Source organism: Tupaia chinensis, unplaced genomic scaffold (assembly GCF_000334495.1).
Source record: "Tupaia chinensis unplaced genomic scaffold, TupChi_1.0 Scaffold144690_1, whole genome shotgun sequence".
Taxonomy (NCBI): Eukaryota; Metazoa; Chordata; class Mammalia; order Scandentia; family Tupaiidae; genus Tupaia; species Tupaia belangeri.
This window is the reverse complement of record NW_006204551.1, coordinates 16163-36973: the sequence shown is the minus strand read 5'-3', so window position 1 is coordinate 36973 and position 20811 is coordinate 16163. Positions and strand designations below refer to the sequence as shown.

Sequence of the window (20811 nt, the reverse complement as noted above, 5' to 3'; positions counted from 1 at the left end):
ATTTTCACTACAGGGCACGTGCGCTCGCCAGACAGACAGAGAGACACAGAGACAGAAAGCGAGAAATCACCCCCCAGGGGTGATGGTCACGCCACAATCCCTTCTCCTCCATTCTCCTCTTGGGATCTTGGGCACGCATGCACACGCGCCCAGAGCGAGTTTTAAGCCACCGGGTCCAGGACGCGAACCGCAGTCGACTACGTGGGAGTCCAGAGACATAGCCATTACGCTAACTGCTGTTTCATGACCATTCTTCACATTTTAAACAAACCAAATAGATAATTGAAAAATAGCCACAGGGCCATCTGGTGGCCTGGTAGGTAAGGCACTGCACTTCCACATGTCCAAATGCAGTTCAAGTCCCAGATCCTGTGGCTTGAAAATCATGCCAGCCACGTGTACATGTGTGTTCAAAATTCAGAGAGGAGAATAGAGGAGAAGGGATTATAGTGTGGCCATACTCACTGAGGGGGGGATGATTTTTCACTTTTCTTCTCTATGGTGAGAGCATGTGCCCTATGGCAAAAAATCTGAAAAAAAAAGAAAAAAAGTTAGAACTTTGTTTTTACTCGAATGATAATGATTACATGCATTCTGAGGTCAATACTTGCAGCATAGTGTGTGTGTATGTGTGTGTTGGGTCATTTGGCCTAGAGTATTTTAGATGAGTGAGATCATTCAGTTAGATATTTAAAAGAACGATTAAATTTTCTCAAATTAAAAGTGACAGAGTCATTCATCCTTACAATCGTTGACAATACTCACTATGCGCTGTAATGGAATACAGTTGAGGGAAACTCTTCTTGTATTTTCTTTAATAAAGCCACAAACTAAAACTATAATATAATGACAAGTAATTAGCAATTGAAATTTACTAATTAGTAATTAAAATTACTAATTTCAAATACTAATGTTTCAAAATTAATTCGATTTGTACACTTAATATTTTCTTGGTATTTACCTTCTACTAATTCAGGTATCAATTTACTTTATTATACAATTTAAAAGTATAAATTTTTAAAATTTAAAATATATGATTAAAAGGGCCAGCAGAGTGGCATAGTGGTTAAGGTACTGGACTCCCACAAGACCAACACAGTTCGAGTCCCCAATCCAGAAGCTAGGAAGTCACACCAGGTGCACGTGCAAGTGTGCCTAAAATCCTAAGAGGAGCATGGAGAAGGGATTGTGGTGTGACCATCCTCCCTGGGATAAGATTTCTCACTTTCCCTCTCTCTATCTCTCTTTGGCAAGTTCCATGCCCTATATAAAAATAAAAATAATTAATAATCATAATAATCATAATAATATCTTCTCTGTAAACTAAAATCAATACTTTAACTAAAGATGCAATGCCAAATTGTTATGGAAATGGTTAAGCATAAGTTGTATAAGGATGGCACAAATAATGAAATTAAAACATAGTTCTATTTTGTCTTCTACATTCTCTTTAACGGAGTATTATTATTTTTCTTGCCATTAAATGAAAATTTCAGCAAACAGGAGGTTTTTCTGATCATTTTTCGATAAGCCAGTATATCACAGTGAATTTAAACTTGAAATATGACCTGGGTTGAGAAATTAGGATGCTCATTCAAATATATTTATTGGAACTCCAATCCAATGACGAAGACTTGCTTCTCCATTTCTCCTTATCAGTAAAGGCTTAGCAGTGATTATCCTCCATGTCTCTGAGAATGAGTTAGGCTCTTTCATTTTTTTCCTCACCTCCTTCCTCTCCTATAGCTGTTGCATTAGAGCTTGCAGAGTTTAAGAATGTAGAAGGTAGCAGAAAAATAAGATCCTCTTTGACCTTTGGTGTAAAAGTTGAGGTTACTCTCTTTTGGATATTTTCTAGGCTTCTATACAACCTTCTAGCCTGAGCCATCCATATAGGACTTCTATTTATAGGCAGAACTTGCCCTCATGTTTTAATATTCAGTCATGCTGAGAAACAGAAACTGTTACTATATTTTTTCACTTCCTTCTTTCCTCCTTTTTTAAAAAGAAATATTCAAGATTGAGAGCACGTGTGCATAAAAGAGAAAGAGAGAGAGAAGCCCCTTCAACCAGTCTCCTCATGCCATGATCCCCTTTTCCAAGCCCTCCAGTTCATCAGAATCTTGGGCATGCACACATGCACCTGGCTAACTTAGGACTCAAATCAGACCTATAGCTTCCAGCACTGTAGTTAGGCTTGCTACTGACTGCATGATGAAGCAGGGCCTCATTCTCCCCTTTTCCTTCCTTCCTTCTCACTCTCTTCTTATTCTTTCCGTTTTTTCCATTCTTTCCTTCTTTCCTCCCTTCCTTCCATCTTCTGTAAGAGTGACAGAGAGAGAGAGAGAGAAAGAGAGAGAGAAGCACCTCTAACAGTGTCTACAAGGTGTTTCTCTTCTGGCCTTCCCAGCCAGCCAGGATCATAGACACACATGCTTGGCAAGAACAGACCTGGTGAGGAACCAAGTTCATAATCTTCCTAATGGGTCCAGCTACTGTTTCACCACTGCAACTGGCCCAATCTTTCACTGTTTTGGTACACTTTTTAATCTAACAGATCTCCAAAAGCAGAGTCCATTTCAAATTACCCCAATAAAGCATTGCTTCCTTGTGTCCATGTCTGCTTCCCAGGCTTTATGAGTCTTTTACAGCTCATCAAGGGGTCCACAGTTGTTTCCAAAGGTAGCAGCGTCTCCCACACAGAGTCTTTCCCTTGGTCCTTCTCAGTTGCTCCATCTGACAAATAGCCACAGCCTCGAATATATTCTCTCAGCTATTCAGCAGAAACTCTCAAATTAACCCGTCATACACATCGATTATTCTGTTTCCACTTAATAGAAAGTGAATGCAGGAGAGTTTGGCTTCACTTGCACGTGTTTGATCCAGAAATGAAGAGATTTTTCCCATATGCATTATCACAATATTTGCCTGAAGGACACAGACAAAATTTAGTGCCACTTGTTGCAATCTAGACTTGTTAATTAATGTTTCATTTTCCTTATAGTATCTATATTATTCAAGCTAGGCAATAATTAATGCAATGTATTTAAATCAGAAATCTAAGCAAACACAACATTCTTTTTAGACAAGCAAGTCTAAAGTGAAAAAGATTTCTGATTGTATCTTTCAAGGCTGGGTTATCCTTTCAGTCTCACAAACGCTGCTGTCCTAAGACTGGGAAGGGAGCTGGGGCTTAGAAGACATCATTCCAAGATTCACTTTCTTTCTGGCTTTTTTTTTTTTTTTTAAGAGAGAATTTTGCTATAGGGAACATGAGTTCACCAGAGAGACAGAGAGAGACAGAAAGTAAGAACTTACTGCCCCCAGCAGTGATGACCACACTGCAATTCCTTCTCTAGTCTCCTTTTTAAATTTAGGGCATGAATGTACATACACCTGAAGTGAGTTTTAAGTTGCCAGGTTCGGGATTGAACTGTGGTCAACTGTGACCATTACACCATCTGCTGGTCTCAAGGCTCAGTTTCTTTCGAAGATTGTTTATTCAAATATGAAGTCAGAAGGACACATACAGTGCCATACTCTGTGCTCCCTTACCCTATCAGTAAATACATAATTCACAGATGTATCAGAAGGAAGTCTTCTTTCTACCCATATTTTCACTTTCTGAACATGGCTAATATGCCTAGATAACTACATTCATTTAGGTTGATATTTGAAAATGCCATCAGACCTTCAGAGTGTAAAGGATCTTTCACAGTGTACAGAAATATACAGAGAAATAGATTTATTTTTGACCAATTAGTATGGTTAGTTATCTCACATAATACAGGATCTCACTAGGTGTATGTGCCTCTTTAAAAGTCATTTGTGGTAAGAGTAAAAATACTGGAATCCTGAGTTTTATATGCATGTTTAGCCCATGGCAAATAAACTCCCCTAAAAATCTGTTCAAGTAGAAAAGTGAAATTTTGTAATTAACTTACCCTAATAAGTATAAAAACATGACTGAAAAACATCTAGAAATTGTTCATTGCTCATAAAAATTTGAAAACGTATTAATTGTATATAAAAACAAATAAGCACAAACTTTCTGTTAGAAGAATTTAAATTCAGTACAATTTAATTTACGGCAATATCACTACCAAAAGCTACTTAGCAAATACTAAAGTTTGGAATTTTTCCATACACATCAGCCCTTTCAGAGTTCGTTTACCTGGAAGTGCTCCAATACACTCACAAGATGGTTTAACAATTAGCTGCACCCAGAAGAGACATGGAGAGAAGAGTGAGTTATAAGAGAAATGACCACAAGACCATAACTGAACAGATTGAATTTTCTCTGTCATGTCAGTAAAAACAGCCAATTTTCTTGGGGGGAGCTATGACACAAGCTTTGAAATCTATTCCTAAACTAGATGAGCTTTTCTCTTTTTTTTTTTTTTTTTTTTTTTTTTTTTCTTGTCATTTTATTGTCATAGGGTGTGTGCATTTGCCAGAGAGAAGAGAGAGAGAAAGTGAGAAATCAGCTCCCCCGCCCCCAAGGAGGGATGGTCAAGCCACATCCCCTTCTTCATTATTCTCTTGAGATTTTGGGCACATATACACACATGCCCTCTGTGATTTTCAAACTGAGTCTGGAACTTGAACCATCAGCCATTCCAACCATGTGGGAATCCAGCATCGTAACTATCACACCACCTGCAGGCTCCTGAGAGATAACTTCTTAATAGAAAAGGTGGCAGGACAGTGTTTTACAATAACTATATTCCGAAAAACAGCTTAAACTTTTAATTTTAGAGAAACAGAACTTCAGAGAACATGTGTGTGAATGAATATTGAAAGGGTGGGATAATAATAGAAGGAACAAAGTTGGATCAGACTGAATAGCCTGATCTACAGGAAAATGAAATTGCAGATTTCTTCAAAGTTGTCCTCTAATAAATCCATTTCTCAAAATACTTGTGAAAAACACGTCATATGGACACTCTCTGTGTGGACAAGTGGGTTTTTACATTGACAAATTTACTCTAGTATTTCAAATGTCCTGAACTTCCTAATAGGCTGAATAGTCTTTTGCATTATTTTTTTCTGACACAGAAGAGATGAACATACATGCACATGGGCCCGGTGTTATTTTCAAACCACCAGATCTGGGTTGGAAGAGTGGTTGACCATGTGGGAGTCCAGCACCTTAATCATCATGCTACCTCCTGGCCATATTATTTTGATTTTTAATAGTAGACCCATGGTCACCAGCAGGTGGTGTGGTGGTTAAGGCACTGGACTCTGACAAGGACAACTTCAGTTTGAGTCCTACACCAGCAGCTTGCTTTCTCCCTTTCTCTCTCTTGTTCTCTCTGTGAGCACATATGCCCTATTGCAAATTAAAATAATAATAATAATAATAATAAAGTAGTGAACCCATGTAGTGATATTATAGCTTATTGTATTGAGACAATAAAATTTGTTGCTTTAATAAAATATTCACTATCAAATCTTTTACGAAAATTACTTGCAGACCCCTTGCATAGAACAATAAAAATCACTTTATGCAAATATGTACACATATTTTTTATTTCTTTTGCATAAGTTCATAAATATGAGGTTCTCTGCTCTGTAAGTAAAAACTCGATAAGGCACTTTTTGTTTGCTTCTTTGTTTTTTTGTTTGTTTGTTTGTTTTGGCCAGAGAGCATGTGCATTCATTCTCCAGAGACAGAAAGAAACAAAGAGAGGGAAATCAGAAGTCATCCCCCCAGGGTGATGGCCATGCCATAATCCCTTTTCCTTTATTCTCCTTCTGGAATTTTGAGCACACACTTATACATGCCCAACATGATTTCAAACTGCCTGGTCTTGTACTCGAACCTCATTTGGCCATATGGGAGTCCAGAGCCTTCACCACAAAGCCACTGACACCATAAAGTGCTTTTAATATACATTTTTAAACTTTTTTCTCAACGTAATTTTTTTAAAAAAGTTTTTCTTTTTATATTTTTTTCATATTCTTAGTCTTTTGTTATTTTCATTGCATTGATTCTAGCCTAATAAGTACCTATTAGCATAAGACAAATTTTTTTACTGTAATACCTGATAATACTAGTAAAATAATTAATTATGAGTTATTTATATATACATGACTTAATGCACTATATTATCTGCCATTTTGTCATTTTTATCTAAAAATCACTATTTCCTCTCAGATTATTTATCTGAGAATATTTATTGTTCTTTTTGTTTTTATTAATAAAATCCTCTGACATTTTCTTCTGATATATCAATGGAATTTTTTTTTATTATTCTGACATAATTCTAAGTACAATTAAATATTATAAATTAAAAATAGATCTAATAAGGATACATCTGGTGGTTGACATTGTTCATGGATCCCATTGAAATTACTAACTATGTGTGTCACCAATGAATAAATTAAAAGTATTAACATTTAATTAGAGTCTAATAATATAGTAAAATTTGATACATTATACAAATGGATTAGGCTTTAAAATTATGACATTTGAGGACTAAAATCAGAGGGCAAAGCTATGGTAATTAGGATTTGAATTAATTTAAAATAGAGTTCATTTTGTTTTTTTCTTTTTTTTATTTTCATTGCATGCTTCATTTTAAAATTTTGAATTCATAATAGTAAAGTTGCACAGCATTTGCAGATATTTCCAGAGCAAATGAAATAATTATTTCATGTTGTTTCTTCTTACAGCTTTATGAGATAGTCATGCTTTTGCATAACTACTAAGTTACAATTTGCTACACTTTTATTTCAGGAAACTTCTATATAGATCATTAAATCTAAGTAATATTTCAATAAATAAAATTCAGCTTTTAAAATGCATGGCAAGATAAATAAATTAAACTATGGTAAATTATAATTATTGCCAGGCTCATCAAGTGTCTTATCAAAACTGCAGACTGTTATTTGTCCATCTGGTATTTTCTAGTCTTTGAGGTAAGAACCTTCACAAATTGTATTTGTATCATTTAGTAAAAGCCATTGGGGTTCAATTTTTCTTATTGTCCAGGTTTCAAACCTAGAGGTATAACTGAGCTTCCATTTCGTTTATTCACTCAGCTATATATTTAGTGAACTATTCTATGAAGACAACGTTCCAAACAACGTTCGGCATCAGTAACACAAAAGTGGACAACAGCAGGTATGAACATGTTCACCTGAGCATCTTGTGCAGAGACAGCATTTTCACTGCTGTGGTTCTTGAAGTACAAGAACACTTCATTCAGTAGAATGGGGGAGACAAGGAGGGGACATTATGCTGAGGAGGAAGAAAACCGAGAGTTTACACCAAAGTAGACTATACTCCTACATTTGAGTTCTATCTGGAAATGTCTACCTCAATTACCTAGGTGTTCTTTACTTGCTATATAATTCTTTTTTTTTTTTTTTTTGGAGAGGTGTTTGCTATAGGGCGCATGCGCTCGCCAGACAGACAGAGAGGGACAGAGAGACAGAAAGCGAGAAATCACCCCCCAGGGGGGATGGTCACGCCGCAATCCCTTCTCCTCTATTCTCCTCTCAGGATCTTGGGCACGCACGCACACGTGCCCGGCGTGAGTTTTAAGCCACCGGGTCCAGGCCACGAACCGCAGTCGACTACGTGGGAGTCCAGCGACATAGCCATTACGCTAACTGCTGGTTCCCCTAGATAGTTCTTTTGCCACTGGTTTACCAACTCTCTTCAGAGGGTTTATCTGTAATTTCCATGCAGCTTGGCTCTTCTGCAATTGCACTTCTGCTTTTAGATATGTTATAACTGCACATTGGGAAAAAGCTCTAGATAACCATGTCATGATTTAAGCCTAAGGCAGTAACAACTGTGAAAATCTGATACACATATACACGAATGGACCCTGATACCACATGTTGATGAACAAGAATAAGATATAGTTGAGTACTTGTTAACTAATATGAATTTTGAAAACAAAGTCAAGAGGATACTGCCTTGGCCTACTTTGCTGCCCCTGAGTTGGAGGGAGCACTTCACCTTGGCTGTGCCTTCTGTTGCTGAGCACCGCATTTCATAATTCTCCTCTCAACAGAGACAGGCTTGAATTACATCTTTCATTAAGTGATTTCTAGGCCTAAAGCTCCATGAAACAAGCTAAACCTGTTTAAAAATTTGTACAGCGTGTGCGTGTTCGAATGTCCTGAAATTACTAGTTACATTACTATGGTCAATTATACTTGGCAATTGTGCTTAATTGAAGATGAAAGCACATTAGGTTTTTAATATAAAAGCCATAGGTAAAACCACTCAAAAAATCCTATTTGAATCACAGACCTGGTGATGTTTCTCTCTGTATGATGAGGTTTTATGGTACATTAAGCTGTTCATTCATGTAATTAGAACAATAACAGGATGAGCTGTCGTACAGGAGGATTCGTGATAGCATTTCCCATTTATCTTTACTGTGAAGTAGATCATGAACATGAAATCACCTTTGAGTACCTCCAGTAAAGTGTATTCTTTTTATTTTAATTTTAGCAGAGGGTGTGGGCACTCACCAGAGAGAGACAGAGAGAAAGTGGTTCGAATGTCCTGAAATTACTAGTTACATTACTATGGTCAATTATACTTGGCAATTGTGCTTAATTGAAGATGAAAGCACATTAGGTTTTTAATATAAAAGCCATAGGTAAAACCACTCAAAAAATCCTATTTGAATCACAGACCTGGTGATGTTTCTCTCTGTATGATGAGGTTTTATGGTACATTAAGCTGTTCATTCATGTAATTAGAACAATAACAGGATGAGCTGTCGTACAGGAGGATTCGTGATAGCATTTCCCATTTATCTTTACTGTGAAGTAGATCATGAACATGAAATCACCTTTGAGTACCTCCAGTAAAGTGTATTCTTTTTATTTTAATTTTAGCAGAGGGTGTGGGCACTCACCAGAGAGAGACAGAGAGAAAGTGAGAAATCACCCCCATGAGGCATGGTCATGCCACAGTCAATTCTCCTCCACCTTTCTCCTTTCAGGATTTTGGACATGTAAGCACATGTGTCTGGCATGTTGTCCAAGCTGCTGGGTCAGAGATTCCAAGTATGTGGTCAGCTGTGTAGGATCCAGCCACCTCAACTACCGTGCCACAACTGACCTCGAAAATTCATCTTAAAGATGTCTAAGTAAGGCAATAGTCTTCTCCTTTTGCCCACTTCCAATAAGATGACTGATGATTACACAAGCCATCAAACTTGCAAAGATGGAAATGTTAGCCTTTGAAGACGGCTTTCCTTGGTCCCTGCAGCTCTACATTCCCACAACTTCCCACCTCCTGCTTCTCACACAGTCCTCATTCCCACTCTCCAACACTGCCATCCACCTGGGCAGGTTTCTGGCCCAAGTCTTGGTTCCCACACATTCATCTTTTCACTGTTGATAGATCGTCTTTACCACTTCATATTCTATTTTTAGTCCTATTATTAAATAAAGCTGCTCTAACCTCCTTCTGACTTTAGACTAACCCCAAATTCTTAGCATCACCTCCTAGCTATAATCTCTTTTTTTTTCTTAGTCATCTCTCACAAGCCTTATGTTTAAACTATGATTTTGTAATAATTCTGAAGTGTTGGCCATTACCAACCCTAGCTCTGCATATCATGAAGAACACGTGGACTCCTCACTGCAATACTTACTTTTATACTTGATATGACAGTAAGATCCAGGGGAAACTCATCTTCATACTTAAACTCAGCACTGGAAGAATCCATGATGTCTCTTCCCTCCAGTCAACCCTCTTACATTTACCTGCACTATCTGAATAAAAGTGAAGATGACTACATGTCAAAGCTTTCTTTGTTTGCCCTTTACATTAGATACATGAACTGGACACAGGTGGAAGAAGTTCCTCAGATTCTTGGCAGCTAAAATAAGTGCACACTTCATTTACATGTTTTTTGTCTATATTCTTCTCATATGAATACACAGGAGGACAAAATGGCTTGGTAATTCAACACACTAATCTTATTTCTCATTTGTACTACACTTCAATGATGATAATTTGTCTCACCTGAGTAGCAGCCCAAGTGGGTGTTAAAGTCTCCTTTATATCTCTGTCTTCAGTTTTCTAACATGTCCCTTCTGTGGTTACCATAAAATGGGGGGGGGGAATAGGACCAGCAGTTAGCATAATGGCTTTGTTGTTGGACTCCCATGTAGGTGACTGTGTATCGAGTCCCAGACTTGGTGGCTTAAAACTCATGCCAGGCACGTGTGTGTGTGTGCCCAAGATCTTGAGAGGAGCATGGAGGATAAGGGATTGCAGCATGGCCATCCCCCATGGGGGGTGCTTTCTCGCTTTCTGTCTCTCTGTCTCTCTCTGTTTGGCAAGCGCACGTGCCTTATAGCAAAAACCTCTCCCCCCCCAAAAAAAAAAACTATATAGAGTACCTGTGAACCACTGGAAATTTCAGACTGAATCAGCATATTCTTTTTTTTTTGGAGAGGTTTTTGCTATAAGGCACGTGCGCTTGCCAAACAGAGAGAGACAGAGAGACAGAAAGCGAGAAATCACCCCCCATGGGGGATGGCCATGCCACAATCCCTTCTCTGCCATTACCCTCTTGGGATCTTGGGCACGCACGCACACACGCCCGGCGTGAGTTCTAAGCCACCGGGTCCGGGACGCGAACCACGGTCGACTACGTGGGAGTCCAGCGACATAGCCATTACGCTAACTGCTGGTCTCCTGAATCAGTATATTCTATTGTGAAGATTCTGCATTCATAATATACGACTGATATAATAGGCAAATCTATTACATAGACACTGACACAAAGAAAATTCTATTGGCTTAAAAATTTCCCACCATTCCTATGGACAAATTACCACAAGCTTAAAACAAAAATAAAGATTTATTACCTCAAACATCAAAGCTGGGTTCTCTACTCTACTGGTTGGTACTCTACTCTGTATTTCTAAAGGACAAAACCAAGGGGGCAGCTGGCTAGCTCTTTATGAAGAGGCTCTGGGAAGAGCTGAATTAAACTCATTAGAATTGTTCATCAAATTTAGTTCCTGGTGGTGGTGGGACTGAAGTCCCTCCTTCCTTAGTGAGTGATGGCTAGGAGTTCTTCTCAGCTTCTGGAGACCACTCATTGTCTCACACTGCAAGACTCTTACCTCCCTTCCTGACTCATGTCTTTTACCTTCATTTTTTGATACACATACCCCACCCCCGTCAAAGAAAAATGATCTACCTTTTAAGGCTTATGTTATTAATTTAGACATAGGTAGATAATTCTCAATAATCTCTGTATTTTAAAGAGAACTGATTAATAACTTTAATTATATCTGCAGACTCCCTTGAGAGCAGGACTTAGATTAGTGCTTCAATGAGTCCCCTGGAAATGGAAATCTTTAGAATTATGCCTGTCATAAATCAATAACACTAACTGAAACCACAATCACACATTTCATTTATTTATTTTCACCATAAGCCTTCATATCAAAACATATAAATGTTTTGGTTTAAGGCAAACAAGCTTAAAGTCATATATTTAGAAGTAAATTTCAACTTTAAAGTGATAGTTATTTATGGTATGATTATGAGACATTAATGAGGGCATTATATTAAGACATAAGCAAATAACAGGAAGCAAAAATTTTTTTGGCACTATTTGTCAAAATTGGGAATATAATTGAATGTCTTCTTTCAAAATTGTCTTTTAAAACATCAAATCAGAAAGGCGGAGTTAAAGATGAGAGATAGGAAGACATCTATAAAAATATCCAAGAATACACTATTTGAAATCCAAGGAAAAATAAATGATGTTCAACAATTTAAAAATAAAGTCCTTTTGAGACCAGCAGATGGCATAGCAGTTATGTTGCTGGATCCCAACATGAGCAACCACAGTTTGAATTCTGGACTCTGGAGACTTGAAAATGATGCTGGGCATGTGTGCATGCATGCCCAAGATCCCAGGAGGAGAATGGAGGAGAAAAGATTATGGCATGGCCATCTTCCCTGGGGGGTGATTTTTCACTTTCTCTCTCACTGTGTCTGTCGGTCTTTCTCTCTTTATCTCTGGAAAGTGCACTTACCCTAAGGAAAAAGCTTTTAAAAAGTTTTAAAATAAAAATGAAGTTCTGTTAACTGCTACACTGTTACTATCACCCAGCCCTTGAAATCATCATTAAGGTGGTTATACACTGTGATAATATTTTAAACTCAAAGGTTAAAGTCCATCTGAGAAACAGAACTATTAAAACATCCAAATTTAGAATTGGTTCAGTCTTTCCAGGTGTAATGTTAAATGACAAGACAGGAAATGACTCAAGTAATGGTCAATTTGTATGTATCCATTAGGAAAAAAAAAATCAAAACAAAGTGAAAGAAAAAAACAATCTTGTTAGCTTCTATTAGCTATAATTACTGTCTATATTTATCAAATAACAGGGTAATTCTTTAACCTCTATATTTTGAAGTATACCTTTGTAGACACTGATTTATTGACTTTGGATACATATATTTGCATCAGTTAGTTCTCTGGGAAACAGATGATGAGATAGGATGAAAATCCAATGGGTTTATTAGTGGTGGATGACTGCGAAAGGTAAAATAAGGGCAAATCAGCAAGGTGGGTCAAACAATTCTTCAACTGCAATGCAAATCCAATGTCTGTAAAGGGAAACATGGAAGCAGACTAGGCAGGGAGAAGCTCAGGACACATTGCAGATGCACAAAGTCTGAACTAATCCCACGAACAGCTCCAGAGTGAAGGAGAGCCACGTTAAGAGGAGATGGTATCAGCCCAAACACTGGCTGAGCCTCAGAGGAACGTGTCCTCAGCTTGAAAGATGTGTCTGATCAGAATTTAACAAAAGCTGGAAACTCTCAGCTATTACACTCTTCCATGTTCTTTTGTGAATGAGTATATTCTTTTGTGTAAATTTATCGGAGCTGTACATAATTTCATTGCTCTCACAGTTTACAATTTCCATGACATGAAGCTTCTTTTCTATATAGGTTCATGTCCAAGATTACTGAGGATGTTTGTTCTTGAGAGAAAATGTAAACAACAGAGGTTAGTGGAAACTACAGCTCTCATCACTTAAGATGGATTTAAAATTGATATTGATCATTTTCCTATCCAAACCACATCGACTTGTCAGGGTAGATAACTTGTGGTGTGGTCAAAATCTTTTCAGAGATACTGGATCTCCAAGAGTCACATGTTTCTTTTTCTTTCTTTCTTTCTTCCTTCCTTTTTTTTTTTGAAAAAGAAATTTTTGCTAGAGGTATGCATGTGCTTGCCTGAAAGACAGATAAACACAGAGAGAAAGAAAGCAGCCCCTTCTCCTCCATTCTCCTGCTGGGATTTTAGGCATGCACGCATACTTGCCCGGCGTGTTTTAAGTTGGTGAGTCTGGGACTCGAACTGCAGCCGACTTCATTACGCCATCTGCTGGACCCAGTCACGTTTCTTAAGCAAGGTTATTGCACCTATCATTTCACACTCACAGTAATGAGAGAATAAAAAGAGTCATCAAAGAGGGGTACCAGAGTGTAAAACACAACCCCACACGACCCTATGATGTAACAGTAGCCCTCTCTTTTGCTGCCCGTTGTGGAGAGTTACGGCGTCACATGGCAATTGTTTTGTGTTGTTTTACTGGTTCCTAGCTACAGAGAGTCCACAGGAAATATTTATTTTATATTTGCCACATATTGACTGGTTTTTATTTTTATCATTTCCCACAGATTCAGATTTCCATCTGGTGTCATTTTGGTACTCTCTGAATGACTTCCTTGAAGATTGTTTCGTAATGTAAACTTGCTGATGGTGAATTCTGCCAGCCTTTAGATGTCTAAAAACATCTTTAATTCACCTTTAAACTTTGGAACATATTTTTGCTTAGTACAGAATTCTAGGGTGACAGTTTCCTTCAGAACTTTGGTAGTGTTGCTCTGCTGTCTTCTGGCTTTCGATGTTCATGACCACAAAGCAGCTGTCAGCTGCCATTCTTATCTGCTTTTCCCTCTGTATGCACTGCAACATTTTTTCCATGTTTGCTTTAGTATTCTCTTTAAATCACCAGTTTTAAGCAATTTGGTTATAAATTTTTGTTACAAGGATAAAAATTCATGTTACAGCTTCTTTTCCAATAGATGGCAAATTTGCAGATGTTCTCAAAGCCACAAGGGTACAATACAATACAGTAGAAACTTCTTTTGGAGAAATAGTCACCAAATTTTAGCATAAGTGAATGAGGAAGAGGAAAATGACAGACTTTACCTTTATTGTTAAAGTTACAAAAACTTAATTGAGCAGGAGAGAAATTAAAGACTGATTTTATATACACACATTATATATACATACACACACAATTTTATACATATATATAAATGCAATAAGACACATATATACTTATTTCTATTTTTTATTCTACTTTTGAAGTTGAAAAACTTCAACTTAACATGGTTTAGGCAGGGTCTAGCAGGTAACATAATGATTAAGGTGCTGGATTCCCAGATGGCCAACTGTATCAAGCCCCAGACCCAGTGGCTTGACACTCATGCCAGGCTCATTTATGTGCATACACAAAATCCTAAGGGGAAAATAGAAGAGAAGGGATTGAGGTGTGATCCTTGCCCCTGGTGGGTGATTTCTTACTTTACCTCTCTCTGTATCTATCTGTCTGTCTCTCTCTCTGGTGAGTCCATGCACCCTATGGCAAAAATCTGAAAGAAAAAAAAAAAACAGATTTCGGCATACATGTACATCAGTACAGAGTAATACTTGAGTAACTCCAGGTGTGAGTGCCCCTTAAATTCTGTGATATAGATGTATTGCTCACTTCTCCTTAGTTTTGACCTTGGTTTATAAACAAATTTGAGATGTAAATTTCTGATTGGATGTAAAATGTGGAGTTATGATGTGAAGAAACAGGTGGAACAATGATGTCACTCGCACAAGCAATTTGCACAAGCAGTCACACCAGAAACAATGATACCACAGGATTTCATAAACTCTCCAATTTAAAATCAAACCTGAAGAGATAAAGTGCAGAAAAATCAACCTAGAGTGACTGAGTTTAACTAAAAGTACTTAATGTTGCATTGTATTTTCCCAGATAGAATGGGGTTCAATTATACTAGGTAATAGTCATTGTACTAAAGTATTGAAGTATAAACTACCAATATTTGCATATATGAGATTTGAGATTTAGAAAATGTTATTTTGGAAATAATATTATACATCTTTTTTTATTTTAAATTATTTTGAAAATGAATTCTATTTTTTACTAAAAATTAGAGGATTCTAAGATATCTATTAGGTTTTTAGTAATATTTTTAAAGAAGTAATATTTTATATTTCTGGATCTAATACCAAATAAAATACATACCTAAAATTTTTAAATTTTTAGTGCTTATTATCTTTATGATAAACTTGGAAGTATGTAGGAAATATTCTTTTTAAATAAAACATTCTTAAAAAAATCTATAAAGTGTACCATCAGTGCTATTTAATTTTTTTCAAAGGACATTTTTTTAGTAGTAGTAGTAGTATTATTGGAGACGTTTTTGCTATAGGTCACATGCGCTCACCAGAAAGACAGAGAGATAGAAAGCGAGAACTCAGCCCCCAGTGGGGACAGCCACGCTGCAATACCTTCTCCTCCACTGTCCTCTCGAGATCTTGGGCACGCATGCACATGCACCCAGAGTGAGTTTAAGCCACTGGCTCCAGGACTCAAACTGTGGTCAACTACATGGTAGTTTAGCAACATGGCCATTATGCCAACTACTAGTTTCTACCTTTTATTATTTTACATTCAATCATATATCATTGAAACAATTTATTTTTTGTTATCATGCAATATGCAAATTTTCTCCATATTTCACAATTTTGTGTCATGTCAAGCAGGAAAATGATTATCATTTGATTAGTGTTTTATCCACTATTATGTTAGTCTAAAAATGCCTTAAATATTTTACTCTAAAACATATCTAATATATTATAATTTTCATCAAAAAGAGAGCTTTAGTCAATACTTGCTTAAATCACTGTTCAATTTTTGACTTATTTTAAAACACTTTTTTTTTAAGAATTATTTTATTTAACTTTATTTATTTTAGTTTGACCAGAAAGGGACATAGTGAGAGAGAAAGAGAGAGAGGGAAAGTGAGAATACAAGCCACCAGGGTCCAGGACTTGAAACATGGTAAGCCATGTGGGAGTCCAGCACCCTTAACCACCATGCCACCTGCCAGTCTCTTAAAGTATATTTTCTAGAAAGATAATTTTTGAAGTTTTTATTTTTTTTAATTGCCAGGTGATTCATGCACTCATGAGACAGAGGAAGGGAGAGAGAGTGTGTGTGAGAGAGAGAGAGAGAAATCACCCTTCAAAATGGGGCATGGTCATTCTGTGATAGTTTTTCCTTCATTTCTCCATCCTATCACCATTTTGATCATGTATGCATATCAGTCTGGTTTATTTTTCATGCCACTGAGGCCAGGATTTGAACTGTCATTAGCCATGTGGGATCTGGCTCTCATTACACAGCACTTAATCTCTGTGTTATGAGGCCAGTCCAAGATAATATATCGTTTATAAGAAAATGAAGAATAGGGGCTGGGAAGTGGCATGGTGGTTAAAGGCGCTGGACTCCCACATGGCCAACCACGGTTCAAGTCTCGGACCTGGTGGCTTGCTTTCTCACTTTATCCTTTTCTCTCTGTCTCTCTCTGATCAAACTGGAAAATAAAAATGATAATAATAAATAAAGTTAAATAAATGAATTATTTAAAAAAAAAGAAAATGAAGAATAAAGATTCCTAAACCTGGTAAGTCAAGGGTCTCTTTTCCATTGTAGATTAACTTTATGGCATATGAGTTATTCAATTTACTAGTTAAAACTGGGACTACTTCATTTAGAAAATGTAATATGTTTCACATCTTCAGTTAATAACTGATATCCAACTACCATCACACCATACTTCCTTATTCTTAATGAGAGATTATTCAATATTGAAATTGTAATTGGCAATGAAGAAGTTTCCTGTAGTCTTTAAACCTTGAATGTGTTAGTTACACCATTTTTTACTGGAAATATTAGTATTCACAGCAGAGTTAGATTATTTTCTAGATTAGATTACTTTTGCCTAATCATTTGTTCTGGGGACACTTTGGGGAGGCATATGGTGGTTAGGATAAGGTTACATTATATGAGTAACTATGATTAAAATATTATACAATATTAAATAAAGACTGAATGTTTGCATTCTATAACTTATATGTTAAAATATTCATTCCTGGTGTGATGGTATTAGGATGTGAGACTTTGGGCAGGGTAGAGCCCTTATAAGTAGGATTATTGCCTAGTACCACAGACCAGAGATAGCTCTCTAGCCCTCTTTCTGCCATGTGAGGGTACAAAAAATCAGCAGTCTGCAACTAGGAAGAGGATTCTCACTAGAATCCACCCCTGCTGGCATCTGATATGAAATAACCAGGCTCTAGACTGTAAAAAATAATTTTGTATTGCTTATTAGCCACCGATAATATTTGTTTATAGAAGCTCAAAATAAGACAAATGTCATCTTGTTCTCCACTATTATTTATGATATTTTAAAATATTTTTGATTGTTTCTCATTTTTTTTGCTCAACCTTTAAAAAATAGTATTGAGGGACCAGCAGATGGCATAATGGTTATTTTGCTGGACTCTCATGTGGTCAACTGTAGTTCAAGTCCCAGACTCAGTGGCTTAAAACTCATGCCCAGTGCATGTGCATGCATGCCCAATATCCTGAGAGGAGTATAGAGGATAAGAGATTGTGGTGTGGCCATCCCCTTTGGGTGGTGGGGTGATTTCTCTCTTTCTGTCTCTCTCTCTCTCTCTCTGGTGAGTACACATGCCCTATGGTGAAAATCTCTTTTAATCAAGTAGTAGTGGATAATCACTGAATTTTCCCTACCTCTAATGTTGAGAAATTAGGCAAAGGAATGTGTATGCCTGGTGCCAGTTTTGGTCGTACGGCTTTGCAATGGCTATTGTATATTTTAAGAACAGTGAGATCTGGCTGGACTCTTGTCATATGAGATTTTCCAATGACAATGATCAAGGACCTGGTAAAAATAAGCAGAATGTACCTATAGAGATAAAACCTGCCAACTTAACTCTCATACCATTTAAGGACAAGATCATGGAACTTCATCAATAGGAAATACTAGGGTTTGGGGGTGAGAAGCACCTTAAAGGGTGAAGTTAGAAAAGACTAGATTTTGTTATCCTTTACATCTACTACTCTGCAAACGGGTGCAGTGTGTAGAGATATTAAATTGAAACACCAGGTGAATTAAGGTAGAAGGGCACGTATGACCTTCCCATGATACTGAAGTAGTTAGGACCCTGACTTTAAAAGAAAAATGGTATTTGGGTCTAATATCTGATTTAAATTACAATGGTGACTGGAAAGACTGGAGAACAATAAATACGCATTTCACCAAAAAAAATTGTTACAATATGCTCTAATAACTCCAGAGAAACCAGCTTTAGTGTTAATATTTAATTCCTGATAATTTGTTGTGCTATGGTATACAAATAATATATAGGTGAGACAAAAGAGAAATTCTTTGGTTTATCAGTGGCAGCTACTTATCAGAATTACCAAGTTTCCCTAGCAGTTTACTGATATGTCTGTCTTTTATTTATTCAGGTTTTTGGCCTAACAATCCTGCACTTGCCAGAGAGACAGAGAGAGGGAAGGTGGAAATCACTCCCGGGGGAGACTTAGCCATGCCACAGTCCCTTTTCCTCCATTTTCCTTTTGGGATTTTGGTACAAATCACATGCGCCTGGCATGATTCTCAAGCTTCTGAGACCTGAGCTTCATCTGCTATTGGTCATGGAGGAGTCCAGTGCTTTAAACACTACACCTTGTGCTGGTCCATTGATAAGTTTCCCTTTAAAATCAATAATGTTAGTCAACCATCTAAATAACTTGGATGTAGTTATAGTGATGGCACTTACGTAGGCTTTTTCAAAATGGTCAGTTTATCAAAGTTCATTTATTTCGACTATGAGAGAGACCAGCACCCTGCATCGGGTCACAATGCCATGATCCACCCCCAGCCTCATCAAGCCAGTATCACAATCATGCATAACTACCTGACATGAACAGGAAGACCTCGGTACTTGAACCTGAGACCCTCTCATGAGTCCCAGCATCATGGAGCATTATGTCACCACAGTGCCACCATACCTGGCATGGGAAGGACAATTTTTGAAAATGAGATATTTGAGTTAAGAGAAAATAGAGATAGCAACCTCCAGAGAAAGTAACCAGAGAAAAAGGTCACAAGCCATGGATTCCCAATCAAGAACTGGGCTTTTTAAGTGAATTAAAAAAAAAAAAAAAGGTAAAAGTAGAGCACTATCCATAAATGACAGAATTTTGAGGAGAAAGCTTATAAAATTAAGCAAGGACGAGATAACAAATTGTGTCACTTAGACTTATATGCAGCAGTAAGGAAGTAATGAAGATTATATTAGAATTATGTTGTGGAAGCAGCCAATCCATATTAAGGTACTTGTAGCTAACTGCAGAGCAGACATGATGTTTGTTTGACTTAGGAAACTGCAAAAGGGGATGACCAACAAAGGGTCCAAGAGTTGAGAGATATCTAACTGACCACGTGACATACTTGATAAAAGTAGACCCCTTTAACTAAGACAGAAGTAGTGTCAAACACCAGCCTCATTTTTTCATTATTTTGGCACATTGGCCAAGATTTTAATCTCCATAATTTTCCATTTGAATTGAGAAATTGAAGATAATAGCAGTACTTACTTCTCAGATTCGTACAATAATTTGTTGTGATATTGTATGTAAAGTATTTGGAACAGTGCCTGGTATCAGTCCTAAAGCACAATAGCTGTTAGTATTGTAATCCACTAAATGTGTCTATTTGTCAGGTGTTGTTACTTAGAAAAAAGAAAGCAACTCCCCTATATGATTAAAATGGCAAGATATTTTATCATCAATTGTTCTATCTAAATATTTTTATATGACTTTACTGTGTTTTACTTAAACAGTGTTTGAAAAATCATACATATAAATTAAAAAGGGATGAACAATATGTATTTCACAAAAGTTTAGCAAATATTCATTTAGTACTAAACCACTCAACAATACTTTATATCATACAATCCATAATGTGAATTTGCTTTGGAAATTTATATGCCTGTATGTATAATGGACTCATGGATAAAACTTAATGGGATGGATATATTCAAAGTTCTAAAAGAAAAAAACAAAACAAAACAAAAATCCTCCCAACCAAGGACAACATACTTAGCCAACTTGTCTCTCCAATCGAAGAACATTTTACTTAGCAAACTTGTCCTTCAGAGCTGAAGGAGAAATGACATCTTTTCCAAATAAGCAAAAACAGAGATATTTTACTAACATTGCCCTGTTCTTAAAGAAGTAATCTGGTAGTAATAGTGATAACTGCCAGCATGAAAATACTTAAAAATATAAAACTTACTAGAAGAACTATTACATGACTGAGAAAGAGAAAGAAATAAAATGTCAACACTACAAAAAAAGAAGCCAGTTACGAAGACCGACAGTGAAAGATATAAACAATGTGCAAAACTACCAGAAAAAACTACTTTTAAGAAGTAATATAAGGGAACCAACAGTTGGCGTAACAGCTATGTTGCTGGACTCCCATGTAGTTGACTGCAATTTGAGTCCTGGACCCAGTAGCTTAAACTCACCCCTGGCACATGTGTGTGCGTGTCCAAGATCTCGAGAGCAGAATGGAGGAGAAGGGATTGTGACATGGCCATC

At 37.0% G+C, this 20811-nt stretch overlaps 1 long non-coding RNA gene across 1 annotated transcript in view; it reads left to right on the top strand.

The window, feature by feature from the left end:
• The window catches only part of LOC102470159 (uncharacterized), a 30857-nt gene extending 17826 nt beyond the window's left edge, over positions 1 to 13031 (top strand). The window contains exons 2-3 of the long non-coding RNA XR_337212.1: positions 7051 to 7132; positions 12971 to 13031. This is a non-coding gene — a long non-coding RNA (uncharacterized LOC102470159). The remainder of the gene's footprint in view (positions 1 to 7050; positions 7133 to 12970) is intronic.
• Positions 13032 to 20811: the final 7780 nt, after the last annotated feature.